Source organism: Sander lucioperca, chromosome 24 (genome assembly GCF_008315115.2).
Source record: "Sander lucioperca isolate FBNREF2018 chromosome 24, SLUC_FBN_1.2, whole genome shotgun sequence".
NCBI classification, from domain to species: Eukaryota; Metazoa; Chordata; class Actinopteri; order Perciformes; family Percidae; genus Sander; species Sander lucioperca.
The window spans coordinates 15,526,579-15,552,087 of NC_050196.1; the positions used below are offsets into that span (position 1 = coordinate 15,526,579).

General features: G+C 43.2%; 1 protein-coding gene across 3 annotated transcripts in view; it reads left to right on the forward strand.

Annotated features, from left to right (window-relative positions):
• The window catches only part of LOC116044494 (POU domain, class 3, transcription factor 3-B), a 173,781-nt gene that overhangs the window by 47,282 nt on the left and 100,990 nt on the right, over positions 1-25,509 (forward strand). Inside the window, exon 4 of one of the 3 annotated variants that reach the window (XR_004103680.2) lies at positions 15,505-15,586. The exons of 1 other annotated variant lie outside the window; for it this stretch is intronic. The gene's annotated coding sequence lies outside the window, so the exon portion shown is untranslated. Of the gene's footprint in view, positions 1-3,501; positions 3,657-15,504; positions 15,587-25,509 lie in introns of those variants that run through there. One more of the 3 variants, XR_004896619.1, reaches the window with a different exon arrangement.

The window sequence follows — 25,509 nt, forward strand, 5'->3', positions numbered from 1 at the left end:
ACTGCTCGAGGTGTTGGAAGTAACAGATATGTTTTTTTTCTTCTTTCTTTTCTAATTTGGGTGAACCAACCTTTTAACCATGTGTCTCTTGGCATATGGATGTGCTCCTGCAGTCAAGGATGCAGCCACTCTAACACACCCACACATGTACACACACACACACACACACACACACACACACACACACACACACACACTTTAATTTGTGTCTATTACACAGTCCTATTCATGTCCCACATAGAGCAGGCCCTCTCCCTGCCTCAGTCTGAAAAATGTCAGCCCTCTCCTCCATATATCCCACCCGTTCCTGCCTCCCTCCATGCCGATAAAGGTCGTGAATAATACATATTAAGCACTGTACTGAAGGCCGTAACCGAACTGTTAAAATATTGATCTTGGCCAATCATAATAAAGACAAATTACTGAACGCGATCCATCACTATAAGCCAAGTGTCTGCTCCTACTCCAGGCTTAACTTACTCAATTTCCCCCCTCTGTGTAGCGCCACATTATGGCTCAATAATAATAAAGATGATATCAGCGCTGCAATTGCGGCTGTGTGCGCAGTGAAAAGGTAGTGTGTTGTCATGCAAATTAAGCGACAACAAATCCATAACACGACTAAATATATTTGGAGGATTACGTCCCGTTCATCTGTGGAGAGAAATAAATACTTTCAATATTTGCCAGTGCTCGCTCATCTCTGCTCTCCAGATTCCAAATGGTGCATGACATTTGAGTTGTGACGTGTGTGTGTGTGTGTGTGTGTGTGTGTGTGTGTGTGTGTGTGTGTGTGTGTGTGTGTGTGTTAGATGTGCATGAGGAGGAATGTTTTTGTGTATGTAGTGAGAACATTTGTGTGTAATTCCACATACTGCGTGAGGATTTTGTATTGTACGTGCAGACACAAAACAGCTTGTGCTTGTATGAGAGAGTGTGTGATGAGGGACATTTGTGTACATGTGTGAAAGTCCAGATTGTGTATATGTATATAACCTGTGTGTGAGAAAGGTGTCTGTTATGTGTCTGTTTATATATGCATATACTGTATGTATGTATGTATGTATGTATGTATGTATATAAATATTGTGTCTGTGATTCCAAATAATGCATGATATTTGAGTTGTATGCGTGTTTGCATATACATTATGTTAGCTTTGACATCCTGCACAGACGTGTGTATTTAAGTGTGTGTAGAGCAGTTCTTGTGTGTGTGTGTGTGTGTGTGTGTGTGTGTGTGTGGGGGGGGGGGGGGTTTCCTGTGTGTGTAGGCGAATGAGAGAATATTTTTTCTGGGGTGAAAAGCAGCAAGCTGGAGGTTGGAGTCAACTTAAAGCAGCTCTGATCAGATGAGCTGCTCCACTTCCAACCTTAAACTCGCGCTGACATTTCACACGGTCCGTTAATAGCACCTAAAGGTGATCATACAAGGCTGCCTGCCCAACTAAGCAAGACGTTCCCCACACTTAATGAGTTTTTAAATATTAAAAGCAGCACACATCGTCGTCACTATTGTGAGCTCTTAATTTACCAAGCAATTAGGCGCGGGCCCTCATTTATCAGCGCGTGTTCATTTGCTGAAAACCTAGTCACTTTTTATTAATCGGTGCCATACAAACAGCGAGGTGAAATTAATGTGCGCCCAGCGGAGGTCACGCCAGCCGTGCTAGCTAGCTGCGGCTCAGTGAGACAGGAGATAAATAGGAAGTCTGCCTCGCTGGTTACACGGGAGATATGTCGAGGCGTCGGCGAGTACGCCGGGGGATCAGCCTCTGCCGCAGGAGAGATGAGGAACAGAAAAGCTGCTTGGCTTTTCTCATGTTTTATTTTCCATGCAAGAGTTAAATTAACCAAATGCCTTTTTAAAGGAAAAACAATTATAGTGCTTCGGTGCTTTTCCCTACTTCTTCTCCTCTATCACACTGCAATGATCCTACTTGGTATTCATATAGAAGAGTGGGAATGAATCAAAAGTTATTTTGTCCATATGTTGGTATTATTTAAATAGGGAGCCTTGTCTCATGCTGACCCCTATGCTCCATCCTATCCATCCTAATGGCTGCTGATTCGTGTTCATATTCTTCAACATATGCAGGATTAACACACATGCATAGCTCTTTTCCATAGGTTAACACACAGGTTAATACGAGGCCTTTGTAAAGGAGAAATGTTACCCAACCTCCAAATTCTCACCGTCAATATGATGTGTACAGAGATATATATTGTCTCACTTAAACACAATTAAAGCCTGGGCCGCTGGTAATGGATGGTGAGACACCTGCTCGGCTCATGTTTACAGCAGCATGCTAATGTTAGCTCTACCCTGGCATACCTACCCGCTGGGATGTGCACAGGTGTTGTTTGCCGCGCTGCCCCGACCGTTGTGCTTGTCGGTCAGACCAGCCAATGCCGGATTCCTTAATCTCGCTGCCGCCACGGGAGTGAGCAAACATACTGTACGCCTGCAAGATAATTTTACCGCCTCGTGTAAACAGAGTGTAGTTTGTGATGCCGGACACTTACCCGCATGTAGCCAGAAACTTTGCTATACCGCATTCCAGCAATGATAGAAGGTGTTTGTTTGGAGAGGATGCACAACTTTTGACGACATCTGGGTTGAATGCTTTTATTCTAACTTGGGACAAAAGCATCTGCTTCGGGGCGACCTGTAGCTCACCCAGTAAGAGCGTGCGCCCCATGTAGGCTGAGGCCTTTGCAGCGGCCTGGGTTCGAATCCGACCTGCGGCCCTTTGCTGTGTGTCATCCCCCATCTCTCTCCCACATTTCCTGTCTATCCACTGTCACTCTGAAATAAAGGGAAAAAAGCCCAAAAAATCATCTTAAAAAAAAAAAAAAAAAAGCATCTGCTTCATGAATGTAATGTCATGCCATCTATGTTAAAGAATTTGATGTGGTTCTTCCATAAACCAACACCGACATTACTCAAAATCTGTTATAATATCTACTTTTTTTATGGAATTAATAGTGTTAACCTCTCAGGACGAAAGACGCACCGGCATGTCCAAACGATGTTTGAAAAAACTCCTACTCAAAAAGCGATATTACAAAATTGAATTTCCGACATTTATTTTCTATTATAATTTTATTTATATATATATATACTACATTGTGAACCTAAGACTTTGGTAAACTCATTTTTAAGCACCGAAACAATTCGTACAACACATAAGTTAAGATTTATTTTCAAAAGTGAAAAGTGGAATACTGAGTTTGTTCTCACCATTTTGATGTGAAACACATTGGGATCAGTTATATGCAAATACCCTAAAAAGGTGAATTTATGAAGATGTGTGAAAATGCCCTTAGACCTCAGAGGTTTAAGTAACGTTTAGCTTAAAAGTTGTTTCATGTGACGGCATTAAAATTTACAACCGTAAAAGTTCAGCTTGGAAAAAACACTTCTGAATAGATTTATAATCCTGTGAAGATGCTTGTTTTATGGATGTATCTGGATCTCCACCATCTCCACAATCACTGCAGAACCCCCTCCTCCATCCCTGTGTGCCCCTGATCCACGACCCCCATGGGTGTTTGCAGCAGACTGCGATGTGGCTGTGCCAGGTTGTTGCTGCTACAGCCTCGGCCCCAGCCCGGCCCAGGCCCGGGCCCGGCACTGCGCTGATATGCTCCCATTCCTCATCCTGACGATCTGTAAAGCACTCGGGCAAAATATTCTGTCTCCCTGAGCAGCTCCTAATAAATTGTCCCTTCATCGACGCGCAAGACAAATTTTGCCTTCTCTCCCTCCTCCTCCTCCTCTCAGCCCCCTCACTCCCTATCTTGCTACACTTTCTCACTTTAACTGTGTTCACACGCTCTGGAGCTCCCTCTCTCCCAGTTCCTCCGCTCCCTGTGGTTTAGTGAAACTGGCACACTCACTCTATCTCTCAATAAACTACAGGGATGCCAGGGGCGCAGCTCAGTTGGCCAGAGCCCTCTGCAAAAGGAAAGCAGACAGAGGAGGCAGCTAGGCGATGGAGGGGGAATTAGCAAGGTACAGTATAGGAAAAAGATTAAAAAAAAAAGAGAGAGAGATGGATATTTGTGCACAGTCCTCTCTTTGCTTCCCTGTCTCGCTCCTCCCCACACTGCCACAACACGGTACCGCTTCCACTTTGTAATTGCACAATTAGTGCCACAGCCTGGTTTTCATATATCACAAATGGCTAGCTGCTGCTATTAAAGCAGCCCCAGCGCTGGGCTAGGGGGCATGGCTAGCCGAGGAGCATTAAGGGCAGGCTTTTGTAAAATGTGAGCCAATTTATCATGATCTGTTTTTCGCTCCCACCCACTGCTAAAACGCCCCTACTCCCTTGTCTTTGAGCCTGACCTTGTGCTGGGCGTGTGTGTGTGTGTGTGTGTGTGTGTGTGTGTGTGTGTGTGTGTGTGTGTGTGTGTGTGTGTGTGTCAGCGTGCGGAGGTTCAATTTGCTCATTGTTACTTGCTTGCATAATTTCATGCGGCTGGCTCGGCACAGAGCTTCACACTGAGCCACACACACGCCCGCAGTTACGCACACAAACATACCTTCGTGTGCACAAACGCATACACACACACACCTCCACAAAACACGCCGGCCACTGATTGCTTGCATTGCCACTTTGCCTTCCTCTGTCTCTCATTCCACTACTCTCTTTTCGTTCTCTTTTCCTCTCCAAGCAAAATCCACTCATTTATATGCCGAGGCTAAACGGTATTCATTTGTAAGATGGCAAGCGGTATAACACTGGTAATTCCTCCTCACCAATTTCCAGCGCACTTTCCCCTTTAGCTGTCATAAGCAGTGCATTAAGTGAGTGAGGCAAATCCGCTCCCCATTCGGCGCCATCTCTCCCTCTCTCTTCCACTCGCCACCCTCCCTTCCCCACGGTTGCATGTTGTTGCCCGTGAAGATTTACAATGCACGCCTATTCACTCAGCCATCCCCTCTCTCTCCTTCTCTCATTCCTTTCATTTTGCCGGGGTTGGTGGAAACCGCAGATGACACCCTTAGCTCATCAGAGCCCTGCTGGCTTTTCACCCCAGAGAGCCGCCCTGAGCGCCAGGCGCAGCGCGCTGCACTGCAGATACCTGCCCCACCCACTGCTGAGTAGCCTGTAGCCCAGAGAGAGGCTCAGCCAGGGAGGGTAAGGCTTGGGGTGGGGCTGGAGGAGGCTGAATGAACGGATTTGAAGGTGGGGTTAGCCAAGGAAGGGAGCAGAAAAGTCGAAGGGATGAAGGAGGAGGGCTGAGGAAAGGTTTGGGAATAGAGGAAGGGGCTGGGAGTGGGGTTAGTTCTAGAAGAGTTAGGGTGGTGTTATCGGAAGTGCGTGAGATTGCTATGAAGATGGACTTACTACAAGGTGGATTATGGGTTGGATGGAATCGGACCTAGTTTGCACCGAAACAGGAAACACATTTTGTGTTGCGCTGGCATTAATTGAAATTGATTTAGGGATGGAGAAAGTCTTCTTATAGGCAGGCTGCAGGGTGTGGGGCCTGAAGGAGTCAGTGTGCTGAGGGAGGGGCTGCAGGTACAGTTAGTATGAAAGGGCTGGAGGCAAGAGGAGGTCTGATTCTTCTTTCTTTCTGTCCATCACTCTTACGCTCTCACCACCACTCCTGGGTTTTCTTCCTCCTCTTTCATCCTCAGCCTTGTTCTCTGAGCTTGTCCTGAAGGCTCTTGTTCCCTGGATGAGGATGTTGGGCAGAGTACATGAAATCCTACCCACCGTCAGCTCTCTGGCTCCTGCTGTAAGATGGTCCTAATCACCGCACTGTGACGACGACCAATCACTAAGGCCGACACAGCCTCGGCCAAATGAATAAACAAACGCTGTGTTCCCCCCCCCCGTGTTGACAGCCGCTCCATCATGGAAACTCACCAAACCGTTTTTAAATGTCTTTGCTGTTGTGGGTGAAGGAACACAATTGTGGTGTTGCTGACAGCATAATTATCAGGTAGTTAGTATTATTTGCAGATAACAGGTTTTAAAGTTGTCAGATGAACACATTTCACCACGCTTTTACGTGAGTTTTTCCACAAACAACCGGTGTTATAAGAGATTGATCAAAATAGAACAAAACAGGCTCAAACATGTGCTGACCAACACTCTGCCACTGAGCTACCATTTCTCCCACCTTGGCGTTAATGCGTTTGCCGCTACTTGTCAAACACCCACTTGTTTTGAAGAGTATTGGCACCGCTGCCTCGTAGTAGTACTGGCAATACGGACAAGAGAGCAATCATTGTTTTGTTGTTTAGAGTGCCACACGAGTTGCTAACTTTTTGGAGGGCTTGGCAAGAGTCCCTTTTTTTTTCGCCTCACCCCCCACCATGTTAAGTGGCCAACTACCAGCTGGGAACGAGGTCAACACAGGCCAATGGACTCAACCATTTTCCCTTTGTACAGGGGTGCAAATTGAGCAAATAAAACATGGAAGTGAGCACAACTGTTACATACATCCACTCACAGTCTCACACATTCAAATCTTGAATATAGTTCACATGCAGGAAGCATGAAGGTTTTTTCATTATCCTTTTTGTTAAAATTCCACTACAATAAACAGTATAATAAGCTCTGTGTGTCGTCTCTTCATGTGTGCCAGTAGGGAGGATGAGATGGTGGCAGAGGGGTTCTGTAAATGGGTGTTTGGCTCCACCAGATGTGGTGTTTAAGACTAATTCTAATAAAATATTTGCAATAGGGATCGACTGATACTGGTTTTTCAAGGCCGATACTGATTACTAGTAGTTAATAAAACCGATAACCTTTATGTGGAATCGATATGCATTTACAGTGAAAATGAAAATCTTTTAAGTGAAAATTAAGATTTTGGAATTTTACAAACTCCAACACAAAACTTAGTTTAGATGATTTAAGCAATTATTTATTAAATTAGAAACGTTCAACATAATACCCAGTAAAAGAGTCAGATAGTGTTGTGGGCGGGACATTAAGTCAGACTCAGTGGTGAGTGAAACCGAAGCAGAGGGACAGATACAGAGCTGTAGCCGAGCCAAAGCAGAGCACTTTTAAATTAATTAATTTATCATCTATCATGCAAATAAAACGCTGATACAGATAATCTACAAACGGCCAAAAAACGGGCCGATCATCGGCCAGGGCAGATAATCGGTTAATCCCTGATTTGCAATATATTTGTTCTCTCTTAAAATCATAAAACTGGATTGTTTTTATCAAGCTCTTGAGTATTGAGAATATGTAGAGTTCATGGGGTGATGGAATCCAAAATGATGAAATTATGTTAAATTAACCAGCATTTTAAGGTACTGTAAGTTCTACACTGAGAAAACTTTATGGACCTGGCATGGTCATGTTAAAACAGAAGAGGGACTTAAATAGTTAGAAGCACACTGTTGTCTAACATACTGCATTTTTACACTTGCATAAAAGATATTCCTTAATTGGAACAAACCATGGAAAACAGCCCCAGACAAAAAAGGTACACACATGTCTCTATAGCGCTACTGATGAATATTTAATAAGACTTATTTGATGTCTCAATGCTTCTCTACTATTCTGTGTAAGTGAATCTATATACAGTAGACACCAGGGAGTCAGATGTGCGTTGCCCTCACCCCGAGCTGTCGGACGGCACCGCATCATTATTTCGCTCTCGTTCATTTCCGCCAGGAGAGCAGAGGTCAACCTTCGGACAAGTCCCCCGCTAAACACAAGTCACTTCCATGCTGGGATGGACTTCATCTGTCTGTGGGTGAACTGTGGAAATTGTAATTGTTTCCCTCTGTACCGCTCAATCTGTTCAGGAGTTTCCACGTTTGGACGTCACAATGAAGGGCTTTTCAATTCCGTTCAAAGTCCTGTTTGGTGACATTTAAAGGACTCAAGTTTAGTTGAGTTTTGCAATAAATGTAGCCTCCCTTCACTGATATCAATGGGTTAGACAAAATAATAGAAACACCTGTCTGTAAATGCAATATATTTCAACAGCAGCTGTATCCTTCAAAATGGACATACCATTTTGTTAAACCGTTTCAACAAAATAGATTAAACTAATATCCATTAGTTTAATCTAGGTGTACCTAACAAACTGGTTCAACTGCTACTGTTTAAATGAATTGCACTGCACCATATCATATCAGTGCCACAGGCTATTGTACATATACAGGCATATAATGGGAATAATGTGGCATGTTCTGTCCAAATTATGATGCTTCTATTTTTTATATACAGCTTTTCATATCTTTCTGTTTTGACTATAGTCACTGGATTAGCCACTGCTGCACTGAAAGCCTTGAACTGATTTAGCTGTACACAAGCAGATTCACAACTGCAAACGTGCAAAGACATGCAAGAAACACACCTAGAAAAGTGACACAGCAGATAATTGAAATTTATTCCCAATCACACCACACAACAAACAACCCTCCCCCGATGTTTTTCTTCCTCCTGTAGTTCTTCCACAGTCAGCGCTGCTTTCCTTTGGGAGGACTTATGCTTTGGCACTGGGGTGTGATAGCTGAGAGAGTTAATGTAGCTTAAACAGCCAAACTAATTGTCCCTGTCTCTGTCATATTTGTCTAGTCGAACACTCCTAAATACCACAGCGATACTACCTCGCAGCCAGGTAGAGACCGCGTCTATTCTCATTCTGTTGCATGTGTGTGCACTATACATGGTGTGTGTGTGTGTGTGTGTGTGTGTGTGTGTGTGTGTGTGTGGTGAAGCTGAGGAATAGAGAGCTGAAGTCATGACATCACTCCCTGTCTAGCCTGCAATGCAATTTCACATTTAGCATCTGTCTTTCTGAAAGTTGTGGTCCCTCAAGTCTTCGGAGGAAAAAAAGTAGCAAGGGACCCTGGGAAATATAGTCCAAGCCTTTCATCAATCACCTCTCTTGAATGCAGTCTTTTTCACTTTAGCGATATGGGTTTCCATCTTGAAACGGATTCAAGATGGATGATGATGGATAGGATGTTTTTTTTAATTTTTTTTTAATTTACACTGCCTTCATTGCTGCCTTTTCACTTTGTGTTTGAATTAATAGAAAGACATGATCTCACATCTCCACAGCTGACTGTAGGATTTGCTGCAGATCTCGCTCGGCGATACCAGCGAGTCAGTTTGTTTGTGAGCAGTTTGCCGGTGTGTATTTGTGTACAGGTGTGCAGCGACCGTGCCTCTGTGTTGGGGCTTGTTTGCCAAGATCAGAGGCAGGCGCCCCGGTGTGTGAAGTGTTCCCATCATGCATCGCTCCATGCTTGGGTGGCCCACGCCCACTCATCATCCCCACATTAGCGCTCATCTCTCCTGCTCTCTCTCCCATGCGCGCACGCTATCTCTCTTTTCTTCTTTCTCATTCTGCCTGTGTTCCTCTCTCGCGCTTGTGATCTCTCTGTTTATGTTTGACCTTTTTGCGGTTCTGCACCAGCTAATGATGGAACAGGGATAGCAGGTGTGCAGCATTAGCCGACTTCTGCCGTGGCGGAACAAATTAGAGGTCCACCGCCACCGAAGGCCAACCTTTCACCGCCAATGCTCCCGTTAGTGGCAGACACACCCACAGATGCCCACGCACTCTCACAACACAGGCAGATATGCAAACATATTGTACTGTACCGACCATACACACACACACACACACACACACACACACACACACGCATACACACTGTCAGGTGTGTGCAATTTGAGCAAAATGACACAACCCAGCCACATAATCTTCTCACCTGGAAAAATGTGAAAAAGAGGACAGGGGAGAACGTGGGGGCGAGATATATAATCATGCTTTGTTTGAACAGCTAGCCCGGGTTTACAAATACTATACTCTGTTGATTTTGCATAACTAGACGACAGTGTTGCTTTGACTTGTTTTCTTCCCCCTGCAGTGTTGTGCTGTGTGTTGAATTGAAAGAGAGATTGAAAGACTGAAAGATAGATACACAGAGGGAGAGATTACTGCCTCTCACACGCACCCTTCCCTACATTATAACACACCGCCTTGTCTCCCACTTCCCTCCAACTAGCCGCTTCACTCTGACTTTGCAGAGTCAAATCTGAGCAAGCCTCCCTCGGTAAAAAATCAAAGGAGAACATCAGCTTGATTTGGATCCCTGCTGCTGGTGAGCATTTGTGGGAGCCAGTTTCTAGGTTGCATGAATGCAGATGTATGCACATGTGCTTTTTTGTTGGAGGATGGGGGCAAAAAGCTGAACTATGTGTTCTGTGTTACTTGCATTTAAAAAGTGAACATGGAATGCATGGATTAATTTAGGCTAGTTGTTTCTGGCTAACTATAGGATTATAAAATACAGTAATGCTCAGCTTTATACATTTAACAGAAAAGATTTCTGTTTTTGTGGGAGTATTAGAGACAACAAAATATGTGCATCACCTGAGCAAAGTAGGTGTTACTGGACAAAAGAGGCCCATCACAAGTTTTTGACAAGACAAAGAATCAAACCTTTGTAATGTTTAAGGATTACTAGCAGTGGCAGAGAAAAGGCCTCCAGTCCAGAAATTGTACAATCAAGTGAGATGTTAACAGCAATTGTAGCCTTCACAAACCAGCTGCCCTGAGAGACGAGTAAAAAGGGGACGAGGAAAATTAACCATACACTTGATGGGAGGGAAATTGCCCCCTGCTTGCGGTGTCGCAACCATTTCACCTCGGCAAATGAGCACCTTTAGGAGGAAAAAAAAAAAAAGAAATCACTTTCCTTATTTCTGTCTCTGTCAACCTTGGCCAAAGTGCTATTCTGTTTTCTGTCATCGGACTGGCTCTATTGCTGTCATTACGGCAATCGGCACCGGTGCTTAATGTGTTTGTCTATGTACACAAGTCAGTGGTGGCTCACGGTTGAATGACACCCAATCTACATGTAGCGGGATTGCCTTTCGTTTGGATGGAAATGGGAACCCGCCCTCTTCCTCTTAATCAGACATTTTTGATTGATCTGCCCATACGCTGCTTCACACACTCACACTTTTGCTGACTGACACGCGACGAAACACTTCTCCGACCTCGGCCGCCTCCCGTAATAGCTATAAAGATGTGTTCAGTCGTCACGCCGAGTGCCGAGGACAACTGAAAAGCTTGACAGGCCCGACTCTTGGCCTTAATGGGCGAGCACACGGCTGACACGTTTGCCTCTTCTTTTTTTTTTTGCGTGGCAGCTCTGAACCCTGGGAACTTACGGGCTTGGAGATGAAAGGCAAACAGCAAAGACAGGCTTGAGGGGGAGTCTTTTACTGCTTTTCTTCTACTTCTTGCTGCTTCATTCTACGGTTCAAGTGGGACGTCAGAACAGACGGGGGTTCGCCTCAGGAGGGTATTCGCAATAAAGTGCAAGAATCGCACGCCCAAGGCTTCTTCAGTTGATTCCAAGCATACGTAACACACTGCCCACACTGTGAGAGGAATAGTGCGTTTTCTGAGGGAATCCAGTCCTCTAGGACTCCAGGGTTTTCCAGGCAGACAAGTGGGCTTTCCACCGATTTGTGTTTGCAAGTTTGTGTGTGTGCTCCCGCGTTGGGGATATTTTTCATCCATGAAGGCCTCAGGAAGCAGCGGTCTGCTCGGGGATCAGCAGTGCGCCTTTGGAGACACCTCTATGGGTGCAGTGTTTAGCCACTGGAACGAGTCTCTCACACACAGTTACCACTTCACGTCTGTACACATTCACACGCTCACGTAAATACACTAATGGACATATGCACACACACACAGAGATTTACCTCCTGACCACCATCCAAACACACACGTACACACATGCAGCCTAAACCACAAACCATGTATCACATTACAGCACCTCAAATCTTGTGTGAATCCCTCCAGAGGACAGAAAATGATCTGATCTGGGCACAGGTTAGCATGTAGGCCTCTATGGTGGAAGGTCTCAATGTTACCAGCCGGAAGCAGAGATTCAACCTCTAACGTAACTAAACAAACACCTAATCGTTGCTAAAATAAACATTTGACAAGTCTCTTTCCCAGCAGTGAGAGGATATACAGTGGCACTCATAAGTGTATGAACCCATGCTAAAGTTGACTAAAAAGAGGAATAAAAAAAAAATAATCTTTTGGAAATTGATCTTAATGCCTTAATTAAAGAAATGAGGAAATATCCGACCTTTAAGGACACCAATTTTCTTGTTGTCCTTCTTACCTCATTCTTCTTGAATGAATAATGTATCATAAATAAATAAATGTTCTTTCTTAAAATACAGGGGGCATAAGTAAGTACACTCCTATGTTAAATTCCCATAGAGGCAGGCAGATTTTTATTTTGAAAGGCCAGTTATTTAATGGATCCAGGATAGTATGCATCCTGATAAAGTTCCCTTGGCCTTTGGAATTAAAATAGCCCCACATCATCACATACCCTTCACCATACCTAGAGATTGGCATGGGGTACTTTCCATAAAATCATCTCTCAATGCAAATCAAACCAGCTATTAGGCTAACTGAAATAAAACCATGCCAATCTCTAGGTATGGTGAAGGGTATGTGGTGATGTGGGGCTATTTTAATTCCAAAGGCCAAGGGAACTTTATCAGGATGCATAGTATCCTGGATCCATGAAATAACTGGCCTTTAAAAATAAAAATCTGCCTTCCTCTATGGGAATTTAACATAGGGGTGTACTTACTTATGCCCCCTGTATTTTAAGGAAGAACATTTATTTATTTACGATACATTATTCATTCACAAAGAAAATTGGTGTCCTTAAAGGTTGTATTTTTCCTAATTTTTTTAATTAAGGCATTAAGATCAATTTCCAAAAGATGAATTTTTTTGTATTCCTCTTTTTAGTCAACTTTAGCATGGGTTCATAAACTTATGAGTGCCACTGTACGATGCTGTAAATGCCAAAGATGCAAAATGATTGTGTGGTTCTTAAAGCAGCCATATTATGCTCATTTTCAGGTTCATAATTGTATTTTAAGGTTGTACCAGAATAGGTTTACATGGTTTAATTTTCAAAAAACACCATATTTTGTTGTACTGCAGTGCTCTCTCTCACTGCTGCAGATCCTCTTTTCAGCTGGTCTCTGTTTTAGCTACAGAGTGAGACCTCTTTTCTTCTTCTTCTTCTGTACTATCTTTGATTGCACTTGCACATGCCCAGTAGCTCAGATGTAGATCATGTCAGCTAACTAGCTCCATAGACAGTAAAAGAAAGGCTGTTTCTACAACTTCGGTCAGTTACAAGGCAGGATTAGCTGGGAGACTTCTAAATGAGGGCGCACATGGAAGTAGTTCTTTTGTAGATTATGGTGAACTTGTGTGTGTTGTAGCAGTGCTTTGCTATTGAGAACGAGGTAGCATGCTAGCGTTAGCATTAGCGTTAGCATGCTAACGCTACAAGCTAATGTTGCGGTTAGCCTGCTCGTTTCGGCTTTTGAACAGCTCACCCAGAGACTGAAGGCAGGACACATTCAGAAACTGTATCTCACTCTAAACAGCATGGATGGATTTTTTTCAAAGTTTGTATGTATGTGGAAGCACCAGAGACACAACATAACACCCCAAATCCCAGAAAAAGTGTTTTTTTCATAATATGGGCACTTTAAAGCTTAGCCACTATAAACATTATAATTAATGGATGTTGGACAACATCCATGCTTCTAGAGTGTGTTGCTTTTCAGTCCAACAGATCTAACAAATCAATTCCATCCTTAACTTTGGCAAGAATCATGCAAAGTGGCATGATTGAGAAGAACAAATAAAAGAAAATATAGGTGAAATTTGAGCACCAAAGCAATACCAGTGTTGTTTTTTCAGACTGAAATTAAAGAGTCCTTTTATTGTGACACGTATATATTAACAGTACATGCTACAGTTCAGTTTTAAAATTAAAACGCAGTTGATTACTTTTCTCTGACTCCCACTGCCTCAACAGGCAAAACACAATTCCACACACAGCCCTAATATTGATATCACACAATTGATATTAATGAAAACGTATGGAATGTAGCTGCGGCCACACATTCATCCACTGAGGAATGTACACGAGGCATCCTCTGCGAAATGAACCAAAGCCGAACGATCTCTTTGAAAATTAAACGCCATGATTTGTTTGCGGCGCCAATGCATTCCACCTGATTGTGTGTTTGCTCATGTGTGTTGAAGACGCAGCTAATGAGGCATTACTGGCGAGGGGGAACCCAATCGATGGCCTGCTGTCGCCGGACAATGCTGATCAATTGTACTGTATTGACTGCATTTCCCCCTCATTAGCTTCTATGAGGTGTGTGTGTATGTGTGTGTGTGAAGAGGGGGAGGCAACGTGTGTTTTGGGTAAACACACTCAGGTGGCGATGCAGGCCTGTGCCATTTCTCTGCTGTGCTATGTAGGCTGGTAGCAGGCATGGGGGCACTGATTACTCTTATTAACACGGAGGGTGTCAGGCAGCGGTCCAAATGGCACCGCAGCGCCTGTTAGCTCACACACACACTGGCGCACACACACTTTCGGAGCTCGTTGGAGTCAAGAGCCTGAGCCAAGAGTCCCAGCTGAAGCCTGCCGTTAGGCCCAATGTGTTGCCATGAGCTCAGGAGGAGATCTTTGTAGTGAGCTATCTGAGTTTTAACTACTAATATGTCGCTCTCTGAAGCTGTTGTCTTCGATGCCATTCCAAAAAAACGGAAAAAACACCTGCTTTTTGCCAAATCCCATCAGGAATATTTCAGTAGGAGAAGCCGATGGGTTCTCGTTTTTATGTCTTAGGTTCCTCCTCCTTTTTTCCCCCCATCCTCCGTCAGTCCCCACCCGCAGCTGACCATTCAAAATCCAACCCATGAAGCCATTTAGAGGCATTTTGGTCCGCGGCTAAGTTTCTCAAAATGCTTTCAACTCTGAATCCACACTGTATCACTCAGCCTGGCTGATCCAGAGCCAGGGATCTTGCATTCATACTGTTCATTGTGTTGATTTCTTTATTTTTTCTCTATCTGGAGGGTTGAAGAGTATATTGCTTCGTCCTCCCTGATCTTTAGTCTAACTTTTAAAGTATAATTTAAACCGCTAACACCGCACAACTGCATTTCCTGTGTTTTATCAGGGTTTAGGAGGTGATGGTGTTACACACTCTCATTTTGTTGCCAGTCTTCCAACATGGCAACGTGGCCCCCGAATGATATTTTATTAACTTTTGTCCCCAGCTCCTTCCTCCAGAACCAGTTGCAGTCCTTATTCTTTGAAATAAAAATGGATCCTACTCCCTCTTTCCCTGTATCTTTCTTCAGGTCACAGCTGATGACAGTTAGCTCATTAGCATTGTTAAACACAGATAGTGCTCGAGTTCACATATCCCTTGTGTGTTGTATTGTTCCTGTTTTGGGAACATGAGGCGTGACAACTCATGTTTGAGACTGATCTTCTGATTTAATAGTTTTAGCTGTTTGACTTTTTGTAGAAATCAAACAGAAACCATGTTAAACCAGCATAATTACAACATGTGGTCATATTTTGAGCTATAACGGAGATCGACAATATTTTTTTTGTCATTGCAGGTTTTGGTGTTCTGCTGCAATCGTGCCATGTCTGCAGAATGGGAAGAATGGGAAACCCTGCTGTTACACAAAACACTCCAAGGTAATGGACCCCATCGCTAGACACGTCACACCAGATAGAAATTAAGCTTAAATTAGCTGTTAGCTCAATTAGCTTTGTGTGCGTTGCATGATTGTAGCTAACAAATGAAACCAGATACAAAAACAGTGTTATGTGTGTGAGTGTGAGGATTGAACATATTCTGGTCACGTGTCTTATTACATTTGTGTTTTGGCTTACGGGATGCTTCCATGATTATTCGCTCATTCACTGTATTATTACTTTGATGTCGATGTGAACTGTATTACAATCATCGTCACAGGGCTTAAGGCGTACTTCCACTGCTGAAGAAGCTTACAGCCCAGTTTGAAACCCAAAATGAAGAAGAAACAACAGACCAGAATGCAGTTTTAGTTTGAGTTCAAATGCTGTTTTTCCGACAGCTAAAACTCTTCAGAATAAGTAACGGATCAACTCAACAGTCTAGTTTGAGCACTTGAATCACTTTGCCGGCAGATTTTAATCTAAGTTTCATATTAGTGTCTGCGGTTTGACTGCAGGGTGAAGTGAGTTTAATGAACCTTTCCTGAACTCGTTCACTACCACTGGACTGCCTGAAAGAATTTAGTTAGTGAAAAGACTGAAGCTTCCTACCACCCTCACTCAGGATAACTTTTTTTCTATCCCTACTTACAAATAACCTGCAGCTGAGTGCTATAAGTTCTTGGAAAATTGATTGTTTTTAAGTAGGTAAATTACACTTGATCACAAAATAACTTGTGCTCATAGGGGAATGGCGAAAAGTGATGGTTGTACTCGGCTCCGAGAGAGAAACGGTGAAGTTTGTCTCCACTGCGAAGCTCCCAGCAGGACGTTTTTAACGGAGTGTGATGGAGGGAGTTGCTCAAAATCAAGAATGCATTGCTCAGCAAACGTTGGCGAGAAAAGGAAAATATATATATATATATATATATATATATATACATATAAAATGCGATGTTCGTCACTGCCTCCTCCATGTTGGATCCACAGCGCGTGTATCAGGAGAGCCCAGCTTCCCGACTGTAAGATGATTGGCTTCCACAGAACTTATTAAACATAATTGCAAACTAATTAGTACAGCGATGGCTTGGCACCTCCGTCTAGTGCCAGACACTCAATGTGGGTTTACAACATGCATTTAAATTTTACACTAATTGCCAATCCCTGATTAATTCATGACTGGGGTGTGCTTTATAATAGTTATTAATAGGGCTGTATAGATTAGATTAAGAATTAATTTCCAAATAAAAACCTGCCATTACATGCATGGAGAAAGCCATGTGTTGCAGAGCGACCTGCACACGCTGATGTATGTGTTGTGTCACAATGCATTGCCAAAGCACTTTGATTTCACAATCGGGGTTTGCGTTTGTGGAGCGGCAATTTGTATGGAATCACTTGATCTAATGAGGACTTGCTTCATACTACTACATAATGACCGTTTGCGTCGAATTCGCTGTTGAAACGACTGACTGCACCCACAAAACATTGCTAATAAACCAAAGAAAAAAACCTTCACACAACATGCAACGGATCCCCTAATTATAAAAACAGACTGCGTACGACATATCGCTTTGTCTGATGCCATCCTCCACCCTCATTAGTGTCCCAACCTAAAGCCCTACTGGATGGTGACCTGCGAGGTTCTCCATCTTGCTCTTGAGGTATTAATCCTGGCCCACATTCCTCGTGCTTCTCTCCAACAACTAATGGTCACAGCGTGGACCTCACAATGCTTCCCTAATTTCCACTAATTGAATGGTCGTTAGCAGCCACGGGCCTTGGCACTAGAGCATGCGTGGGTGTATGTGTGCGTGTACGGATACGCATGAATGCGTCTTCATCTAACTACATGTTTGCCTCCACACACAAGTGTATCGGAGTGTATTTGCTCTGCATCAAATGGCCTGGCACAGTTTCGGAGGGCGTGCAGGACACCGGTGGCACAGGGAGATCATTAATTCGCCCTGCCTCTCTGCACGGCTTATTTTGATGTTTTTGTAATGAGCGCCTGCCAGGGAGGGTAAACAGCGAGACTCGTCGCGGCCTCTTTGATGTCAAATGATGTGAGAGGCGATGAGGGTGGAAAAGACGTGGAGGAGCAGGTCTTAGGAAGGAGTGGATGCTGAGAGGCCCGCAAGGAGCGGCGAAGATGAGGAGAAATCGCTCCTGGGTCGAGTGGCTGCTGGTGATTTCCTGTCACACACACAGGGAGGTGTGAAGAAACTAAGTTGTGTGTGTGTGTATGCCTGTCATGGCTTAGGAGCATAAGTGTGTCTGTGAGCTCTGGCTTCCTGCCCGTTCAAACTAAAGGAGCCCCAAGGTATATCAAATCTCTTGAGTTTGGAATGAACGGGGGCTTAAGTGTTAAGTTGCTTTTTAATAGTAAAGTTTGATGTTTTCGTGATGTTTAATTGGTTAATGGAGAAATGAATCAACCTTTACATGTAATTGAGCTGCGACTGTTTTGTCAATTTCAATACTAGGTAAATAATGAACTATTGTGCTTTACCTTTAAGCTAACACGGACGAGAAGTGCTGTGGATGAAACCTTAAAAGCTACTGTGCTTGCATTTTTCCATCTCCATGACAACTGGGCAAACTCCACCCAGCGTTGAAGACTGTGAAACGGTTGAAAGCTGCGGGAAAGGGTAGTTAGTAAACCTGGGGATGGGATTTTTGTCAGACCAAAGACGTGATTGAGAGTTCTTTTAATATGAAATGATTATACTGTCTAAAAAAGGCAAATTTGGGCTGAATACTAAGGGGCTAAGAGAAGAGATGGGCTAGAGAAAACGACAGAAAGTGTGCAAAGTTTGGAATCAGTTCAAACGTAATTAAAACGAAAACTCTGTACAGTGTGTCTACTGCAAAATCAAACTAGCTTACCACAATAATAGCACAATGTCAATGCTTCAGAATCTCAACAGAAAACATTGAGTCTAACTTAATCAGCCGTTCCACGAAGCGGACCCGACAAAAGTAAATCACAGAGTCGTATGGAAGATGAAACCAAACACAACAACTACCAAAATCAAAGACAAGAAAATACGTAGTGGTGACCACAATCTGATCTAAAGAGCCGACTTGTTGACTATCCCTTTGGTAAAACAGCTGATTGTTGCGCACCATTTTCTCTCACTCTCTCTTCACAGAGAAACAGCTGATCAACGATCTACTAGCATAAGTGTAACAGAGCTGTGTAGCATTGTAATCAAATATATAAATGAAAATATGTTGAGTATAACTAATATTTACATATAGGGTATATACAGATCAGTCTCAGGTTGAAACTTGTAGTTCTGAAAATTAAGTTGCACAACTTAAGGTTATGTTTATGTATGTTTAATGTATGCCTTAGTTTGAGGTTGTTATTGCATTTCAGAAAATGTTTTCTTCAAAAACAATGTAATATGGCATGTTTAGTTTTTTGAGAGATGATATTGTAAGCAACGTAGGCAATAAAAATGTTGTTTTTTCTGAAAATTAAACCAAACAATTGTATATTATTGCTCTTCAATAAAACAAAAATATTTCTTATCCGATTACTCGATTAATCGATGGAATAATCGGTAGAATACTGGATTACTAAAATAATCGATAGCTAGCTGCAGCCCTACTATAAATTGAGATGAGCACTGTGACGTATTATTTATGCATAGGTAAACGCAATCCTTATACACTATAATTTTTACCTATAATAATTTGAGGTTGTGTTGCTGTCCTCAGTAACATAGTCCCCAACATGGTAACTGGCACCCTCCCCTGTCAAATTTTCTCTAACCCTAACTTTGTCTGGCTGAAGGTGTCGAACCATAACTTTCTGCCTCATCAAATACATTTATTTGTAATTCCACACACACCCTCGCACAATAAATTTAAAGTTCCAGGTATAATTTGCAACATGCATTTTCAAACTCTTCAAGTAAACAGCTTAGAGGGAAGCAAAAATGATTACTTTGAGTGGGAGATGGACAATTTTCCAATGTTAAATTAGTTTATCCCTTACTGCCCTGGACTTGCATTGGTGTCTCAATGTAGTTTAATTTTAGGTCGGGAAATATCATCGGGTAAAGTGGGCTCTTGAGGCTGGGGTGACTCACCGGGAAGGTTTGTGTGACTCGGGTCTCCTTTCAATCACTCGACTCTCCCCAAACACTCCTTTTCTCAGCCGTTTTGCTTTTGATTCCTCCCTTTGTAATATTTCTAGTGCTTCCAATCAGTCCACTTGTATCTTTTCTTCACCATCTCCCTCTTCGTTTTCTCCTCGTCCTTTACTGTGCTACCGTCGACCACAATTAGACCCCTCCTTCGCTGTTTACCGGCGCGGCGTGCTGAGGCCCCAGTCGAGGGTGACATCTTGACAGTTTCCTGTTATGCTGCAAACAAAAGGACCTTTTTTGAATGATGAGCTGTTATTATGTAAATGGCCTCTGACTGATACTGTCTCAGCACGGCAGAGTCCCAACGTCCAGTCGATGGCGGAGGCTGCTGCAGTGATAGCGATCATTTTCATGATTGCGGGGACCTCAGAGAGGAGAAGTGACCAGGGGTTACGTTGGATGAGCAGGTCTGTTCACTACACAGTGACTGACCCCCATATGGAAAACATAGCTTTGTGCTCTTGTCTTGATTCAATGGATTGACTTTGAGTAGTACATCTCAGACACACCTGAGGCGCTCAAGGTTAAGAAGTTGCTGGTAATTTGTTTCATGGGAATCGCATGAAAAAATAGGCATTGTAGTTTCTTTACTTGTGAGTTTATCCCAAATCTTTCAGGCGCCATTGCTTGTATAATAGAAACATTGTATTTAAAGGGGCACTGATGTCATAATGATGCCATCAGGGTTAGATTGGACTGAGTTTGGAGATTACAAATGTACACCATAAAGTTTACACAGCAGATGTTGGAATTTACCAGACAGGGAAAGTGTATTAAAAATACACTATTGATATGCATTATGGGAAATGTAGGAACCAGTATTTTTGTAGCTTAACTCTTACTAAAGGCCAGAATATCTCGCCCTCTTAGATGTGTCTAAAACTTCTTTTTTTCAGTATTTTAGCAATCTTTATGCATAAGCACTGCAATATGGAGAACTTTCCTTTCTTGGTCTAACTCGGCGATTCACAACCTTTTCTACACTTCTTACCCCGTTAAAACAAAGCTATGTCTACTCGTGACCTCTTACCACAGGTAGCATATGTCTACGGGTTATGAGCAGATAAATTATCATTGTTGAATTTGTCCTGGTGCTGTAGGTGCATGTCACATTAAAGCAACACGCACAGACACACCGAGTCGCCATATATGCGGCGCCAAAACAACTCTCTTAACTCTCGCAGGGAGAATACAGCATCACATGAGGAGAGGAGAGGGAAAAAAAGCAACTCACAGACTATCCTCATAAAGATAAGAACAGTGTGGGAACAGGAAAAAAACACCTCAGCACATAGGCACACAAACAGTACATTTGCACTGCTGAACAATATTTGAATCATTTTTATGTACGTAGAGGTAAAAACCATAGGAAGTGTAATCAGAAGTAATCATCTCGCTACTAGTCCGATTTAACTTCCAATACCCATCTTGACAACCACTGCTCCAACTTTTTGGATTGCAGCTAAATTTTCAGTTCAGCTGATTTACGAGTCTAGAACGAGATGCGTCAGTAAGACATGATCATATTGTTGCCACATTCCTGTGGGCTAAGAACACTTTATAATTGATTTTCTGTAAATAAAACCTCTGAGACAAAGGCCTAGCGCACACAGATGTGCTTACATCAAAGTACAAATCTAGCCTTCTGTGTGTCTTTATCAGTGTGTGAGTGAGTTGTGTTTGTGTGTGTGTCTTCCAAACTTGTGTGTTTGTGCGTGGTTGCCTGTGTGGTTGCAGTGACTCACTCTCCCTGACCTCCGCGCTGCCCACACACACAAACACAGAGGAGCTCGGCGCTAGTTTCGTGCTTTCTCATCAGCCGACCTTTGACCCCTGCCATCAGCCTCTCTGACGTAGAGCTGAGCCATATTAACCTGGACCTCTTGTGTTTCCAAGCACAATCACCCATCCACGTAACAACCGTGATCGCCGAATCCGTCGCACCGCAGCTCCCTGCCATCATGCAGGTTAGATGTGTAATAATACATGCATGCTCACACCGCAAATAGGCGCCTCGCCGCTGTACGGCACAAAGAGACCAGAAGAAGAAGAGAGGGGGCGGTGATGAATATAAGGAAAAAGGGGGGGGGGGGGGGGGAATGGAAAAGGGAGGGAGAGCGCTTGAGAAAGAGGTTTTGTTGTTGACAAGCTGTGTTCATATTCTTCACTTCATTGGGTCTCATTATTCCCCAGCATGGCTGTGAGCATGTCCATGTATGATTCATCCAGAAGCACCTCAGCATGGCTCAGGGATATTACCCTGCGTGACACACACACACACACACACACACACTGTACAAAATGTTAATCATATTTGCTCTTACCAGGAAATAGACTGACCAGATGAGTCCAGGTGATGATTCCATATTGAATTTGTCCATTATATTCACTTTGGCGTACGTAGCCATGACTAAATCTGTATTCTATTTCTTGTTAACGAGATATTTTCATGTTTATAATGGCATATTTTTCTTGTCATTATACATACCGCCCAACTTATGTCGTTATAATGAGATAAGTAGGTTTGAAACGTTGTTGTAACCAGAAAAAGATCCGGTCAAAGCTGCCACTTCACTGTGTCGGCTGCTGAACGGCATTGCGCTCATAAATGATGTTATCAGAAAAGTATAAGGTCATCGTCATCTATCTGTTTTAGGCAGTTGAATTCAAAGGGTTACCAAAGGGCTAATCTATATCCTTGATGTTACACTTCCGGGATTGCTCCGGTGCTGCAGGAAATTCCGCCAGATGCATGTATTTTTCGTTTCCTTCCGCTTTCTTTGTGTTGGAATTTTAAATTCGGTGGATTAATGAGGACTATGGTTAACTGCTCCAATTACTAAATGCACCATTGTCTTCTGCTTATAATATGAGTTAGCTAAATGAAGTGGAAGTAATGGGACTACTTGTGACATCTTAGTTCCTAAATTGATGTATGACTTACTGAAATTGGATATAGAGGCCTGATAAAACATAGGAAAGTGTTGTGTTTTTTGGCAGTAGTTTTAATCCCCATCGATAAACAGTAAAATGTTAGACTGGGTAAACCCAGCCCGATCTGCCGGCAATTTGATTTCGTCCTGCAGCTCAGGCTGAAAACCTGTACGTTTATCTATCCTGCTTCCATTATAAATTTGCGGGTTTAACACGATGTCGATAGAGAAGTGACCAAGCAGCTTTTTGTTTACATTCAACATGACGGCCACCGAAGCGCAGCAACCCGTTGATGCCGCTGTTGCTGCTACGTCACCCGGATCGTTGGTCTGATTGGTTGAAGGACTATCCAATTGCATACAGAGTCATTTGAACTATGCCCGTTGATCACGCCTTTTGTGCAGTAGAAAATACAGAGCAGACTCCCCAGACTAATGTTCAATCTTAAAAGTATGAGCTTGGTCTGGTGATAGCCAGACTAGTAAAATGTGGCACCAGCGGGAAACTGTCGCCCTCTAATCCATCATAAGGCCTTAAGATAAGGCCATTTATATTTATTTATATTCTCAACATCAAAATGCTTTGATACTAACATAGGCACTACCTAATTTGATGCAAAATACTGAGGCATATGTCAAGACAGCCATTCAGACCTTAGACATAGGACATAAGTTCACAATATGGTATCAAAATTAAAAGAGCCACTTGCAAGCTACAGTTTGTCTGTGAGTTAAACTTTTGCGGACACTAGGTAACTTATACTATATATAACTGTAGTCAGAGTGTTAATTGATGTGATTGGCCACAGTGCTGTTGGGGTAATAATGTGCTGATTAAAGATTAGGTAATAGTCCATGTGTCCATGGATATGTCTTTGCACATGGAGCATTTTGCACAACCAAAACATCTCGTTACAGTATTTTATCAGGCGTCAGATTGCTTGTTTATGCTCCCAAATGTGATACAAATGTCAGTGGACACAACGCACTTTGTTTTTGGTTATAAATTGAGTTTTGGTGATGAAAAAACACAAAAAGGAAAGATGAACAAACAAAACAAGCAAATGTACGTAGTATAATAGGTTCGCCTCCTCTCCGATCAACACCGTCCCACACAATCACAACACACTCACCTGCCTATCCTCCTCTGCTCAACAGCTACACATCCAACACACCCATCATCTTGAATACTAAAAACACATGGACTTGGACACACACACACACACACACACACACACACACACACACACACACACACACACACACACATTCTCTCACTCTCCCAGCCACACCAGTATTTATGAAGCTGCCCGCCTGCCTATCTTTTCTCCAGCCCGTGCAAATGATTTTCTTTGAGTGCTGTAACTATCATGTCACACCATGTTGTCATTATAGTGATTGCCGACGGCCCTGATAACCTCCCTGCGGTGATTTGTACCATTGAGGAGTAGTTTCATTTTTCTCTCTTTCTCTATACTCTCGTTTGTCTGCTCTCATCTTGATTGCGGCAGCTCCCATCAGCACCCGTGCCCTGTTTGTAGTCGTGGTGAAAGAGATCTCTCCTTTCCACGTGCAACATTTCATCTGCCAGCCGAGGGGAGACGCAACTCCATCATCCTTCTCCAGCTCCTTCCACCCCGCCTCCCGTCCTTTCGCGTCACTCTTCTTCTATCTTCCCTTTTTTCTCTCCCTCCCACAGCTATGTCTCCCTCCTTCCCCAACCCCTCTCACTAAACTCTTTACCCTGTACCTCACATCCCCTCTGTCTTTCTCTGTATCCCTTTTCGTTTCACAGAAAGCTTCAGCCATCTCCTGGTATGATACGGCTTGCCATCAGCACTGTTTACCGCCCGCCTTTGATGGAGGAATCAGCTCTCCCCTCCCTTTTCTCTCCCTCTTTCTCTTTGTTTTCTTACTCCTTTATTTCTGTGTCTCCCCCCCTCACGTAAGTTGTCATTTGTTGCCCATTGTCTCTGTGGTATTTAGTGGCGGGGAGATTAGGCAGCTGTGAATGGACTGCAGCTGTCTGTGCTGGATTAGGGGAGTTTAATCAAAGTATTTTCTAATGTGTCTCGTAATGATGATCCATAGGGACGGAGGCTCTTTAACAGATAATGATAGCTAGGCTGGCTGCCGGAGATGACTCGCTTGGAAGCAGCACAGTCGCTGTCTTATTGTTGCTTTATATAGGCCCGGCTTTGCTATAATAATGTGCTACGCAACAGCCCAAATAGTTGCTTTTCAGGAAACAACAGGAGTTGGCCACAGAGAGCTCCAAAGGTTTTGTTTTGACTCATATCTTGTCATGTCTCTAAATGTCACAATTTGGTACTCACACAAAAATGGCGCGATAACAGTGGAAACAGGTGTTGATTGGCCCCTTCCGGTATCATCTCTAGTGTTAATGATATGCCTCCTTCGCTTGATACAGGCAGACAATTGTCAGTGTACTTGGCTTTCTTCTGGACTTGGCTTTCTTCAGAGAGTGATGGTGACAGAGAAGTCGGTTTGATAAGCCTCTCAATCCTTCTGTAGGGCAAATGTATCTGCAGGTAGCCTTACTCAGCAGAAATGCATTCATTTGAATCAGAAACAAAGTTGTAGTTTTATTTTAATGCCTTCCTTTCCCAGTATTGTAAAGTGTGGTGTCCTGACAAGTGACATCTGCATACCACTTGATACAAAAACTGAACCAAACATTGAGTTTAAAGCGATAAATTAAATGTAATTGACTCACTATTTCAGCCTCACCTCAGAGGGCAGATTGATTGGAAAGATTTTTTATTTTTTTTTAAGTAAATATTTGAATGCAGTTGTCTGGCTCCTG